The sequence below is a fragment of the Mus caroli genome, chromosome 14 (genome assembly GCF_900094665.2).
Source record: "Mus caroli chromosome 14, CAROLI_EIJ_v1.1, whole genome shotgun sequence".
NCBI lineage: Eukaryota > Metazoa > Chordata > Mammalia > Rodentia > Muridae > Mus > Mus caroli.
In genome coordinates this window covers 72,395,670-72,411,329 of record NC_034583.1, presented here as the reverse complement: position 1 = coordinate 72,411,329, position 15,660 = coordinate 72,395,670, and positions in this window count along the sequence as shown.

Below are 15,660 nucleotides of genomic sequence, written 5' to 3'. Positions count from 1 at the left end.
CAGGCCGGATTTCTGCCTCCACAACCAAAGCAGTCTCAGGTCCTGCGTGATTGGACTGGAGCAGAAGCTGTGTTCCACTCACCAGAAGTCTCAAAATCCTGTGGCGGGGGTCGTGGGTAGTTGGCGGGTGTCAGCTGACCCTGCGCTCTAGCTACCCTGGTGCTGGTCAGGCCGGAAGAGAGCACAAGATTTTAGAATGATCCTGTTGCATTCCTCTTCAAAACCAGTTGATAAATTATTTCCAAATTCTTTGGTTATGATTTTATGTTAAAATCAGTAGCAGATGCACTGGTGTATTTCTATGGCTCCATTCACCTGTTGTTAGGAAGTATTTGTCATCAGTAATGGCTGTTTATTCTAATTTAGAAATATTGTTACCATTAACTTTCCTAGCTGAGATATATCCTTTCAATTCAGTAAGCCTATTGAAATACAGTATTTATTGCAATAATTACTGGGTCCCTTACATTTCCTATATACATGATTATATAAGCTAAAATGTACCAGATTTATTCCCCTCTAAGTATCAAAATCATGTTTTCTTTCTGGCCTTAATTCCAGTTCCATGTTAACCATGTTAAACAGAATGTGGCAGACACCAAAGCCTAATTCTCAATTTAAATTGGAAGAAAGTTATAGTCTCACCATTAATTATTTTAGCTATAGGATTTGGTTATGTAGTTCTTAATAAGATAATAAAATTTCCTTACTCTTTTTCTAAATTATGAAGTAAATTTTGAAAGTGAATTTCTTCTACCTTCATAAAAGCAATCATATGATGTTTTTCCTTTAGGCTATTAGTATAATGAATTACAATTTTTCATAAGATTATGCCTATATTACATGCATCACAGTAGCTCCTTGAAGAAGGCATTAATTAACTTAATGGGTTTAATTAGCCAACATTATATTTAGTACATTTTACAAGCATATTCATGATGATATAAGTTTACTCTGTTGTCTTTGTACAGTTATGTATGACATTCATAATTGACTAATAACATTTTGTTTAGTATACAATGACACCTTATATTTTCAGCTCACATTGTATGATAATTAATAGTGCTGAATACATTAGTATATGATACTTACATGCTTATATTTTATTCTTATATATATGCAGAGGACCTAGCTCAAACTCATATAGGGTTCTTGTTTGTCATTTCAGTCTACATGAGCCTCTATGATCCCTGCTTGGTTGATTCTGTGGACTGTGCTTTTGTGGTATTCATGACCCCTCTGGCTCCTACAATCCTTTCTCTACCTCTCCTGCAGTGTTTCTTTGACTCTAGCTACTGTTTGGCTGTGAGTCTCTACATCTGCTCCCATCAGTTGCTTGAGGATGCCAACCTGATGACAATTGTGGCAAAAACCAGTCTACGACTATATCAGTATATCATCAGGAATCATTTAATTAACTGGTTTTATGTTTGGTTTTGTTTCTGTATTTTTGTTATTTATTTGTTTTTTTTTTGTTTTTTTTGTTTTCAGGCTTGTTTGGGTTTATCTTGGGTCTCTGGGTTGTCATTCCTTTGGTTCCAGGCCCTTCAGGCAGTGTCCTGCATGGGATCCCTCTCTGGAGTGGGTTTCAAAAGTGACTCATTTGGCAGAGTTTACATAACATGCATATGTAATTTATTAATTTTTAACAATGCCTGATAAGTGTGTGTGCATGTCTGTGAGTGTATGTCTCTGAGAGTTTAAATGTGTGTGCGTGATTGGATTGACATTAGCAGTTAGTTTAGAGACTCATTGCAGCTTACTGATTTTATTCTAGCATTATTGCAATCTTCTAAGGAGTCAAAGAATAAATATTTTGTTAATTTTACATATGCTTATATATTACATTGATGCTGGTTTCATTTTTTAAATGTCATTTGCTTGTTTCATATACTAATGAAATTAATTATTAATACTCAGTTCTGTATCTGTATATATTCAATTATCAAATATCTTAATTGTTATATCAGTAGAATTTTCTGAATAAATGATCATACTTTTGGTCAATAAATATTTTTATATATGTCATTCCACACATTGTGGTTTATTTTTATCCCACATAGTATGGATTTCATAACTGTGGTAAAAGAAATATCATATACATAGGAGGAACTTAGCCAAGCAGGCCTAGCATCTCTGATACTGCCTCCCTGAGCCAACCTAGAATCTGCCAGCATGGCTAGAGAACACTGTCACTGGATCAAGTGATGGAGCAAGCCATTGAGAAAAAGACAGTGTCATGTCTGCCTACTTGAGAACCAATGAGATGCTGGGAGGGAGGTATAAATTTTGCCTAGTTCCTGTAATAAACAAGTCTGCATTTGCGACTTCTCTGACTCTCTTAGTCTGTATTGTTGACTCTGCACCTTCTTATTCCCTCCCCGAAGTGTCTTGGTTGGGATTGCAAGCAACATGCTTTCTTCACCCTGTTAACAGCTTTAGAGGAAATACAGTGTTGTGTGGTCAAATACCATCTTAACTATTTTTTCTTACAGGTCTCTTTTCAGCTTAATGTCCCCTATCAAATGTAACTGCTCCTAGGATATTTGTATTATGAATTTCTGCTGAGTCCAGTTAAATACATGTATGCAGCCACAAAACCAACTTCATTAATCATTGTTGGTGGTGATGGCACTGAAAATAGGAGTGGAATGCCAAGCCTTACATAACTAGGCAAGTGCTAGATTACTAAACGGCATCTCTAGCACTCAAAAATGCATGTCCTATGTTGAAGCAAGGTTTAAGATACCTTAAAATTGCTATTGATGCTCAGAAAAGACTCCAGCTTCTGATCCTTCTGCCTCCACTACCTTTTGGGTATTGGTTCTAATGCTTTGTCTTAATTCAGGTCCCAGAATTTGCTTTCACACACTAAAGGAAGCCTACCCCCAGTTGTCTATGAATGAGAAATAAAGTTGACAGTGGCCAATGACTGGGCAAGGAGAAAGAGGTAGGACTTTTAGATTGAGCATGAGGGTCCTATCTGACTACTGGAGGTGGTCTCTTTAGGTTCCACATCCCCATTGTTGAGCATTTTGACTAAGGTCGCCCACAATGATTCCTTGGAGCCTCCCTCATCCCAGGTCTCTGGAACTTCTTAGAGGTCCTCAACAACCACACCACACACACACTGGGCCACGCATTTCCATTCATTCTCCTGGTCCCCTGGGCCTCTCTCCTGTCTCTCCCCATAAAAGATCCTGCTCTTCTCTCCATTAACCTCTTCCACTGGTCTCCTACCCCAATCTCTCCATTTCTCTGCCTCCCATGACTAGTTGTTGTTGTTGTTGTTTGCTTTTTGTTTTTTGAGACAAGGTTTCTCTGTATAGCCTTGGCTGTCCTGGAACTCACTCTGTAGACCAGGCTGGCCTTGAACTCAGAAATTTGCCTGCCTCTGCCTCCCAAGTGCTGGGATTAAAGGCACATGCCACCATTGCCCAGGTCTCCCATGACTATTATGTTTCCTTTTCTAAGTGGAAAAAGACTGCTATGAACATAATAGTTTACATGTCCTTGTGATATGTTGGAGCATCTTTTGGGTATATGCTCTGGAGTGGTATAGCTGGGTCTTCATGCAGAAATATTTCCAATTTTCTGAGTAACCACCAGATTGGTTTCCAGAGTGGTGGTACCTGTTTGCATTCCCACCAGCATTGGGGGAGTGTTTCCCTTTCTCCATATCCATGTTAGCATGTGCTTTTGATTGAGTTCTTAATCTTAGTCATCCAGATTGTTTTAAGGTAGAATCTCAGGGCCATTTGGTTTTCCATTCCCCTGATGAACAAAGACATGAACATTTCTTTAGTAATCCTTGGCCATTCAAGATTCCTCTGTTGTGAATTCTCTGTTTAGCTCTATACCCCATTGTTTTGACTGGGTTGTTTGGGCTTGGGGAGATTAGCTTCTTAGGTTCCTTACATATTTGGATAATAGCCCTCTATCACATGTAGGGTTAGTGAAAATCTTTTCCCAATCTGTAGGCTACCATTTTGTCCTTTTGACAGTGCCCTTTGCCTTAGAGAAGCTTTTCATTTTCAAGGTGTCCCATTTATTAATTGTTGTACTCAATTCTGAACATATATTTCCCAAATGTAAGAGTACCCACATCCGTAAGAGAAACTTTATTAAAACTTAAAACAAACATTGAACTCCACACAATAATAGTGGGAGACTGCAACACTCCACTCTCACCAATGGACAGGTCATCAAAATAGAAACTAAATAGGACAATGAATGAAGCTAACAGAAATTATGAAACAGATGGGTTTAACAGATATCTACAGAACATTTCACTCCAAAACAAAATAATATATCTGCTTAGCACCCCAAGAAAAATTCTCCAAAACTGACCATATAGTCAGACATAGAAAAAGCCTCAAAAGATACAAGAAGATTGAAATAACTTCTTGAATTTTATCAGATCAGCATGAACTAAGGCTAGACTTCAACAATAGAAACAACAGAAAGCCCACATAATTATGGAAACTGAACAACTGTCTATTAAATGATAACTTGGTCAGGGAAAAAATAACAAAATAAATTGAAGACTTTCTAGAGTTAAATGAAAATAAAGGCACAACATACATAAAATCATGGAACAGTAAGAAAGCAGTGTTAGGAGGAAAATCCATAGCACTAAGAAAATGAAGAGATCCTATAATACAGCTTAAGGCACACCTGATATCCCTAGAACAAAAAGAACAAACACACCCAAGAAGAGTAGAGAGCCAGAAATAATCAATCTTGAGGCTGAAATATACCAATTAGAAACAAAGAGAATACAACAAAATCCAAGAGCTGATTCTTTGAGAAAATCATTAAGATAGATAAAACCTTAGTAAGACTAACTGGAGGTCAGAGAGACCGTATCCAAATTTACAGAATCAAAAACAAAAAGGGAGACATAATGACAGAAACTGAGGAAATCCAAGACCCATTCATGATAAAAGTCTTAGAAAGATCAGGAATTCAAGGCTCATACCTAAACATAATAAAAACAATCTACACCAAACCAGTAGCCAACATCAGACTAAATTGAGATAAACTTGAAGTAATCCCACTAAAATCAGGGACTAGACAAGGCTGCCCACTTTATCCCTACCTATTCAATACAGTACTTGAAGTCCTAGCCAGAACAATTAGACAAAAAAAGAAGATCAAAAGAATACAAATTGGAAAGGAAGAAATCAAAAATATCACTATTTCCAGATGATATGATAGTATATTTAAGTGATGCCAAAAATTCCACCAGAGAACTCCTAAACCTGATAAACAGCTTCAGTGAAGTAGCTGGATATAAAACTAATTCAAACAAATCAGTGGCCTTTCTGTACACAAAGGATGAACAGGCTGAGAAAAAAATTAAAGAAACAACACCCTTCACAATAGTCACAAATAATATAAAATACATTGGTGTGATTCTAAATAAGCAAGTGAAAGATCTGTATGATAACAACTTAAAGTCTCTGAAGAAAGAAATCAAAGAATGTCTCAGAAGATGAAAAGATCTCCAATTACAATGGATTGGCAAGGTTAATATAGTAAAAATGTCCATCTTTCCAAAAGCAATCTCAGATTCAATGCAATTCCCATCATAATTCCAACTCCATTTTCACAGAGTTAGAAAGGGCAATTTGCAAATTCATTGGGAATAAAAAACAAACAAACAAACAAACAAACAAACTAGGATAGCAAAAACTATTCTGAACAACAAAAGAACCTCTGGTGGAATTACCATCCCTGACCTAAACTGTACTACAGAGCAATTGTGATAAAAACTGCACGGTACTGGTACAGTGACAGACAGGTAGATCAATGGAATAGAATTGAAGACCCAGAAATGAACCCACACACCTATGGTCACTTGTTCTTTGACAAAGGAGCTAAAACCATCCAGTGGAAAAAAGACAGCATTTTTAACAAATGGTCCTGGCTCATCTGGCAGTTAGTATGCACATGAATGCGAATAGATCCATTCTTATTTTTTTAATTAGGTATTTCTTCATTTACATTTCAAATGCTATCCCAAAAGTCCCCCACAAGGAGCTAAAGGGGTCTGCAACCCTATAGGTGGAACAATAATATGAACTAACCAGTACCCCTGGAGCTCATGTCTCTAGCTGCATATGTATCAGAAGATGGCCTACTTGGTCATCATTGGGAAGAGAGGCCCCTTGGTCTTGCAAACTTTATATGTCTCAGTACAGGGGAATAGATACATTCTTATCTCCTTGTACAAAGCTCAAGACTAAGTGGACCAAGGAACTCCACATAAAAGCAGAGACACTGAAACTTATAGAGGAGAAAGTGTGGAAAAGCATCAAAGATACGGGCACAGGGGAAAAATTCCTGAACAGAACAGCAATGGCTTCTGCTGTAAGATCGAGAATTGACAAATGGGCCCTCATAGAATTGTGAAGCTTCTGTAAGCACAGTACACCGTCAATAAGACAAAAAGACCACCAACAGATTGGGAAAGGATCCTTACCTATCCTAAATCCAATAGGGGACTAATATCCAATACATACAAAGAACTCAAGAAGCTAAACTCCAGAAAACCAAATAGCCCTACTAAAAATAGAGTACAGAGCTAAACAAAGAATTCTCAACTGAGGAATACCAAATGACTGAGAAGCACCTAAAAAATGTTCAACATCCTTAATCATCAGGGAGATGCAAATCAAAACATCCCTTACATTCCACCACACAACAGTGTGAATGGCTGAAATCAGAAACTCAGGTGGCAGCAGATGCTGGTGAGGATGTGGAGAAGTTAAACACTCCTTCATTGCTGGTGGGATTGCAAGCTGGTACAACTACTCTGGAAATAAGTTTGGTGGATCATCAGAAAATTGGACATACTACTACTGGAAGATCCAGCAATACATCTCTTCGGCATATACCCGAAGATGCTCCCACTTGTAATAAGGACACATGCTCCACTATGTTCATAGCAGCCTTATTTATAATAGCCAGAAGATGAAAAGAACCCAGATGTCCCTCACCAGAAAAATGGATACAGATAATGTAGTACATTTACACAATGGAATACTACGCAGCTATGAAAAACAATGAATTTATGAAGTTCTTAGACAAATGGATGGATATGGAGTTTATCACCCTAACTGAGGTAACCAAATAGCAAAAGAACACACATGATATGCACTCACTGATAAGTGGATCTTGACTCACAATCTCAGAATACCCAATATACAATTTGCAAAACACATGAAACTCAAGAAGAAGGAAGACCAAAGTGTGGATAGTTCAATCCTTCTTAGAAGGGGGAACATAACACCCATGGAAGGAGTTACAGAGACAAAGTTTAGAGCAGAGATTGAAGGAATTACCATACAGAGTCTGCCCTACCTGAGCATCCATCTCATAAACAACCACAAAACACAGACACTATTGCGGATGCCAACAAGTGCTAGCTGACAGGAGCCTGATATAGCTGTCTCCTGAGAGGCTTTGCCAGTGCCTGACAAATACAGCAGTGGAAGCTCATTGTCATCCCTTGGACAATGCATAGGCTTCCAAATGAAGGGGCTAGAGAAAGTACCTAAGAACCTGAAGGGGTTTGCAGCCCCATAGGAAGAACAACAATATTAACTAACCAGTCCCCTCCGAGCTCCTTGGGACTAAACAATGACCTAAAAAAACAAACAAACAAACAAACAAAAAAACACATGATGGGACTCATGGCTCTTGCTGCATATGTAGCAGAGAATGGCCTAGTCGGTCATCAATAGAAGAGACCCTTGGTCCTGTGAAGGTTCTATGCCCCAGTATAGAGTAATTCCAGGGTCAGGAAGCAGGAATGTGTGGGTTGGTGAGCAGGGATAGGGGATAGAGGATTTTCAGAGGGGAAACTAGGAAAGGGGATAGCATTTGAAATGTAAATAAAGAAAATATCCAATAAATAAAAGAAAAAAAGAAACTGAAGAAATTTTAAAAATCATCAGGTCTTACTGCAAAAGGCTATAGTTGACAAAGTGGAAAAATCCAAAGGAAATTGATGATTTTCTAAACAGATACCACATACTAATGTTAAATCAAGATCAGGTGAACTAACTAAACAGTACCGTAACATCTAAGGAAATACAAGCAGTCATTAAAAATCTTTCAACCAAAAAAATTCCAGAGCCTAATGGTTTTAGTGCAGAATTCTACCAGACTTTAAAAGAGAGCTAATACCAATACTCCTCAAGCCATTCCACAAATAGAAACAGAAGGAACACTACCTAATATATTCTATGAGGCCAAAGTTACCCTGATACCTAAACCAAATAAACACTCAACAAAGAAAGAGAACTTCAGACCAATTTTGCATAAGAACATCTACACAACACTACTCAACAAAATTCTCAAAGACAGAATCCAAGAGGACTTCAAAAACATCATTCACCAAGATCAAATAGGCTTTATTCCTGGAAGGCAGTTATGGTTCAATATACAATGTATATGGTTCAATATGCAAAGTAATCCATTATATAAGCAAGCTCAAAAGGAAAAGAAAAGTGATTATCTCATTAGATGCTAAAAAATTCATTGATAAAATCCAACACCCATTCAAGTTAAAATCTTTGGAAAGATTAGGAATTCAAGGCCGATACCTAAACAATGTACAGCAAACCAATAGCCAAAATCAAATTAAATGGAGAAACCCTTGAAGCAATTCCACTAAAATCAGAGACAAGGCTGCCCATACTCCCTATCTATTCAGTAGAGTACTTGAAATTCTAGCTGCAGCAATAAAACAACAAAAGGAGATCAATGGGGTATAAATTGGAAAGGATGAAGTCAAAATATCACTGTTCATGGATGTTATTACACTAAATATGTGTGACCCAAAAAATTCTACCAGAAATCTCCTGTAGCTAATAAATAAATACCTTCAGCAAAGTGGTTGGATACAAAATTAACTCATAGAAATCAGTAGCCTTCCTTTACATAAAAGATAAATGACCTGAAAAAGAAATTAGGGAAACAGCATCCTTCGAAATAGCCACAAATAGTATAAAATATCTGGTACAACTCTAAACAAGCAAGTAAAGATGTGTATGACAAGAACTTCAAGTATCTAAAGAAAAAATTGAAGAACTCAGAAGATGAAAAGATCTCCCAAGATCCCATAGGTAGGATTAACATAGTGAAAACAGCCATCTTAACAAAAGTAATCTACAGATTCAATACAAGTCCTATCAAAATTACAACACAATTTTCCCAAATATTGAAAGAGCAATTATCAACTTCATATAGAGAAACAAAAAGCCTAGGATAGGCAAAATGATTTTGAACAATACAGGAATTTTGGGAGAAATCACCATTCCAGACTGCAAGCTGTACTACAGAGTAATAGTGATAAAAAAAAAAAAAAAAAAAAAAAAAAACATGGTATTGGTACAGAAACCAACAGGTTGATCAACGATATAGATTCAAAGACCCAGGTAGAAAAACCCACAAACCTATGGACAGTTGATTTTTTTCCCAAAGAAGCCAAAAACCATACAGTGGCTAAAAGAAAACATCTTCAATAAATGGTTCTGGTCTAACTGGTAGTCTGTGTGTAGAAAACTGCAAATACATCCACATTTATCACTCTGCAGAAAGTTCAAGTCCACATGGATCAAGGACCTCAACATAAAACTAGATACACTGAATCTAACAGAAGAGAAAGTGTTCACTTGCCTTGGTCACATTAACCCAGGAGAAAATTTCCTAAACAGAACACCAATGACTCAGACTCTAAGATCAACAATTGATAAATGGGACCTCCAGGAACTGCCTTTAAAAATACTTTGGAGTACTCTTGCTTTCTGACTCTCACTTCCCTCTTGCTTCTCTCTTGCTCTTCCTCTCTCCTTCCCCCAACCCTCTTTCCATGTGTTCTTGGCCATGGCCAGCCTTTACTTCTCTATTCTCTCTTTGCCTTTCTCTTGCACTACCCTCCCCATGCCCTAAATAAACTTTATTCCACAAAAAAACAAAAAACAAAAAACAAAAAACAAAAAACAAAAAACAAAAAACAAAAAACAAAAAACAAAAAACAAAAAACAAAAAACAAAAGCAAAAACTTTGGAGCTCACTTGTTGGTTCTGGGAATGAAACACCGGTCTTGTGAACGAGTAAAAAGTACTCTTAACCACTGAGCCTCATGCACTATCCTTTTATTTGTATTATTTAGTCTTTGAAGGTTTTGTACAGTGTATTTTGATTATATTCACCATGTCTTCTACTCTGTCCATCTTCTAGATTCACTTCCTCTCTCAGTTCCTATCAAGTGTGTGTGTGTGTGTGTGTGTGTGTAAATATTTCTAACTTGTCATTACTTAGTGATCCAAGTACATATTACATAAATTTAATGGTCTGTTTCAGTATTCAGCATAAATGGACTGAGTCTGTATTTTAAAAGAGGTTTTATTGTGGGAGGGAAGACCCATCCTGATTGTGAGAAGGACTATCCTTTGGGCTGTACCAGACTGAATAGCAAGGAAAAATTAGAGATATTGAGCTGAGCATTGGCCTTTCTCTGCTTCCTCACCAGTACCAAGGACCAAGCACTGCTATCACCATGACTTCCTTGCTGGTATAGATGGCATAGATCCTCACTGCCACCAAAAATAAAACATTTTCCTCATTTTCTTTCCTTGTAAGGTATTTGACAGCAATGAGCAAGGTAAACAATAGTAAAAGTTTACATTATACTCACGGATACCATCCTGATGGCACAACTTTATTGCATATCTCATCAAGTTTTTCTTGTGATTTGAAACTACTGTGTAGTGCAAAGTCATCAGTACACTAAAATACAGTGTCTGGATGTCCCTTTTTCTAAATGTCTACTGTTTATAAACTGGTCTATAAAATGCATGAAATCTCCAAAGATGTTTTTCTGTTTGTCTCTTTTATGGAACTCCATGACTTTTTGCTTCATCTATTTGAGGGGCACACACACAAACACACACACACACACACATTTCTGTATGTATATGTATATATATATCTGTATATCATATATTTACATATATATGTATATCATATATTTACATATCATACACACACATATATACATAGGACATTTGGTTTGATCTTAGCATATTCACTTCAGCTATGATATTCTTGACTAGTTATTTCTTTACTAACACTTACTGGTTCAAGTTAAATATTTACAGTCAAAGAGAAAAGAGAAAACAAAATTCACCTACAGAATTCATTGGGAAGATACCAGAGAACAGCCAGATGAGCTGACCACAGTTTGAAGCCCAGTGCTCATAAAGAGTTCTGAGATATAAGGAACCTGAGGACTAGTCTATCACAGGTCATATATACTTTGATTTGAAGAAAAGGAAGGGTAAAGTGGGTGCAGATGTCAGTAATCATTAAAATGCTAATGAGAACATCTTAGACCACATCCTCTGTCTCATATATTCTTCCAGAATTCTCCTTTAAATTAGTCAAAAAGGATGTATAGAAGTTAGTCTGATCCTTTGCAGGCAAAAGCCATGTATCCTTCCAGGGATATGAACTATCCATCTGTCTACTTCCACAGGGCAGCAACAACATTCAAGCAAACAAATACCTGCTGATTGGGTAACAGACTTGGAGATAAGAACTGTATCTGAAAACATTAGTTACATTTTCTCATTGATATCACTATTTATGAATATTCTGAATTTTTTTTAAGTTAGCATGGTTTACATTCCAATTTTAGTGTAAAAATTTTCCCAAAATATAGAGTAATAATTTTTCATTGCCTTTGGTTTAATTATCTGATTCTTCCTTTATGCTTACATATAGCATACATATAGCATACTCTATCTGCTGTGCAGAAATTTGTAAAACAAAGGCAAATTATACAATCCGAGAAGCCATTACCATGTACTTACTATGCAAGGCTGTACAATGCCCAGAGCCCTAAAGGGAAGGGAATTCTCCATGCAGAGCAAATTTTTGTTGCTGCTGATACATTTCTCAAATCAAAATCATTTCCATGGTAACAGAATGTGATATCTAAAAGACAGTCACTGTCTTCTAAGACAAGCAGAAAAATAATTTGTCTGTAAATTCAGAAGCTTCTTAGTCAATCACAAATATTGTCAATAATTAGCAATAACAGCAAGGGAAATTCAATTACAGGCAGAGCAATTTGCTTTTTATTTAAATGTTCTCTATTTAATGCATCCCAGTGTGAAAGTCCCTCTGTAAATTAGAAAAAGCACGTATAACCTCAATTCCTCCATTGAGGTTTGTAGGGAATATATGAAGCTGCAGTCTTTGCCTAAATGTTTAGAGGCTTATCATAAAACTACCGCTGTAGGTATACTGGAATGAGAGATATGGATAGCAATTTAGATAATTAAATGCATTCTATCTTTATTTCATTTTTTTCAGCTGTAAAATTTGTGTTTGCCAGCTTTATGGATTTGAATGTATGCAATGTAAATTTAAATACAATCATACATAGCCTACAGTCATTATCAAAACAGGTTGGGCCATATCCATTTCATTTTCAACTGCTTTTTAACCTTCTGGAAAAATTCAACAAATGTTTTAGTAGGAAGGAGCTGAGAGAACTCATCTCATTTTGGTTCCTGTCAGTTGGGTTTAATTTTTGCAGTAGGTGCCATTTTAGTGAAAACACTAGATGGTAGGAATTCAGAGAATTTATGAGGAGGAACCAAAGCATCTGGAGAAGGAACTCGAGATGCTCACCCTTCACTAAACTCATTACAGTGATGAGAATAAAATAATTCAATTTGGGCAACCTGGAAAATTTGCCTTAAGGTCAAAGTTTATCAGCTGCTAAGAACTCTTTATTTTATACTGCAATCTCTCTCTTCTCAAAACAAGTCATATTCCAAAAAAAAAAAAAAAAAATGGCTGTTCTGCCCACTGACTTGTTACATGGAACAGAAGCATTGGATGTGCAAATTAGATCACTAACAGAGCTGAGACTGCAAACTATTGGGGAAATAGATTCTATAGCAACTTTCTTCTCTGAAGTGTAAACTCCAATATTTTCACTCCATCCATTTCAGGATAACATATTTCCAGCTGATTTAATATATGAATATTAGTTGTTGGCTTGTGGCCACGACACAGGCAATTTTCAGAGATGTGAACTGTAAGCACCAAGGCATTTTACATATTTGCCTTTGTTATTATAGATTATATCTGTCTCAACAAGTATAATGATTGTTTTCAAGGGTAGAAAAATGTTACTGAAAAATTAGGTATGCACTTTACAGTGCCTTGTGTACAGCATAAATATATGGGATGACTAAAAGCTGCCTGCAGATGGCTGGGAGAAGGGAAATCCAGTCTCCCTTGTCTTGGAACTTGGCTAGATTCTGTGACTTGCTTGAGTAATGGCAAATAGGACATATGTGATGCTCTCACATTTATGAAACTTTGCTATAAGTAATATTGTATCTTCTCCCTACATATCCTGAAACACTCATTTCACCTGTTCTTCTTTACTACTACGCTTTATGGGTTTAATAGATGTGCACTGTGCTTCCTTTCAGCCTGGACTAATGATTAGCTCTCTCTCTCTCTCTCTCTCTCTCTCACTACTTTTGTTCTGCACTCTAAAGTCAGAACCAGAAACATTTAGGAACCCTCTTTTACTGAACAAGTGAAAAGTTTTGTCATGTATCTACATAAATGTATGTAATATAATATACATAAAGGTCTCATGATATATCTTACTAGTCATATGAAAGAGACAGAGACAGAGAGACAGAGAGAGAGGAGAGATAGAGAGAGAGGAGAGGGAGAGAGAGAAAGAGGGGAAGATGGAGGGGGGGGGAGAGGGAGCGAGTGAGAGAAAGGGAGAGAGAAAGAGAGAGAGAGAGAACCTGGAACACACAGCTCTGAATGGGATGTTTTCATCAAAACCCTCCCCCGGAGTTCAGAGAACCCTGCAAAAGAGGAGGCATAAAGAATGAAAGAGACAGAGAAGATCAAATACACCAGGAGAACAAGGATTTCTGAATCAACCAAGCAAGGCTCATATGAACTCCGAGACTGAAGCAGTAAATACAGGGCCAGGAGTTGACTATATCTACAACAGAACCTCTGCATATATATTATAGCTTTCTGTCTAGTATTTTTATGGAATTCCTGAGTTGTGAACAAATGGATCTCTGATTTTTGTGCCTTCTCATTCTGTCTTTTGGGTTGCCTTCTCCACAGTTGATGTGATGGTTTTTGTTGTATAGTATTTTATTTTATTTTGCTATATTCTGTTACCATCTCATAGAAGCCTGCTCTTCTCCAATGAGAGAAAGAAAGGGAGTGGATCCAGATGAAAGTGGAGGTGGAGAGGAACTGGGAGAGGAAACTGTAATTAGAATATATTTTAAGAATATATATCTAATAAATGGGGGAAAAATAAAAATTCACTTATATTTTGCAAGGTTAAATTTTGATTAGAGATTTACTGTAAAACACATAGTAGTAGAACTATGGGCTCTGTCATTTGAAATAACAGTACTTATAAAATAGCCAAAGTATCAAAATGTGTCAATTTACAGTTAAAATCAAGATAAATAGCTTGAAATCATAAAATGAAAAATAGACAAGACCAAAAATGTTAACTGTGAACGTCAGCTCGTGGTAGGTGTAGAACTACCTTAGTTACTGGCACAGTTCAGGCCAAATTTTGTATATGCATTTCTTAACTCAATGACTTAGAGTATTGTGGTAGTCAAGATAGTAGGAGAACTTTTTAACACACCATGGTAATCTAAAATATTGAGATGTTGAATTGAAGTAAGAGAATTGAAAATTTACAATACACCCCCTCTAACATAGGGAAATTAATGCCCCCATGCTATAACCACTGAAAATTAACTCTCCCAAGAAGGAGGTATGAATTATGTCAAGGGCAAGTTATATTCCATTTAGTAAAGAAATGAGCTGAACATAGGCACAAAAATAAAACTAATCTCTCTGAGTATATAACAGAGTAAAACCATAGCTGTGAACATATATGAGGCTCTTGGGCAGTCAGAGAACAGATGAAAAGGTAAAGAAATTGAAGGTTGACTGATGTGCATTCAATCCTAGTGTGTCAAATTACCATATGCAAGACTTCAAACAAACTTAAAACCTTCATGCAACTCAATATTAATTACTACCTTCAAATAAAGACCAGAATTTTATTAATTAGTATTATTAATATTATTAGAAAATAATTATACTAATTTTTACTAACTATATTAATTGAGAGTTAATATGTATCTGAGATGCATTGGTGCCTATGGAACACTCATTCCCTTCCTTTCATTAAGGAGCAGAAACTACCTCCAACCATGAATTAATCTTACAGAGATGTAAACACTTTTTAATCCTGAAGAAATTTAAGTAGAAGAGTGGATCTAACTTTTCAAATCCCACTCTATCAGCTTTTTCTCTTTGCTCACATGTAAAAATGAAAGCAAAAACAACTTATATCTGTTATGCATTTTTAAAAGTTTATAATTTAATGATAACATCACTAATGCTTTCCTTCTTTAACAAAAAAATGCATGACTTTGGGAAGCAATAGAAGATACTCTGAGCTGGGCGTGGTGGCGCACGCCTTTAATCCCAGCACTTGGGAGGCAGAGGCAGGCGGATTTCTGAGTTCGAGGCCAGCCTGGTCTACAAAGT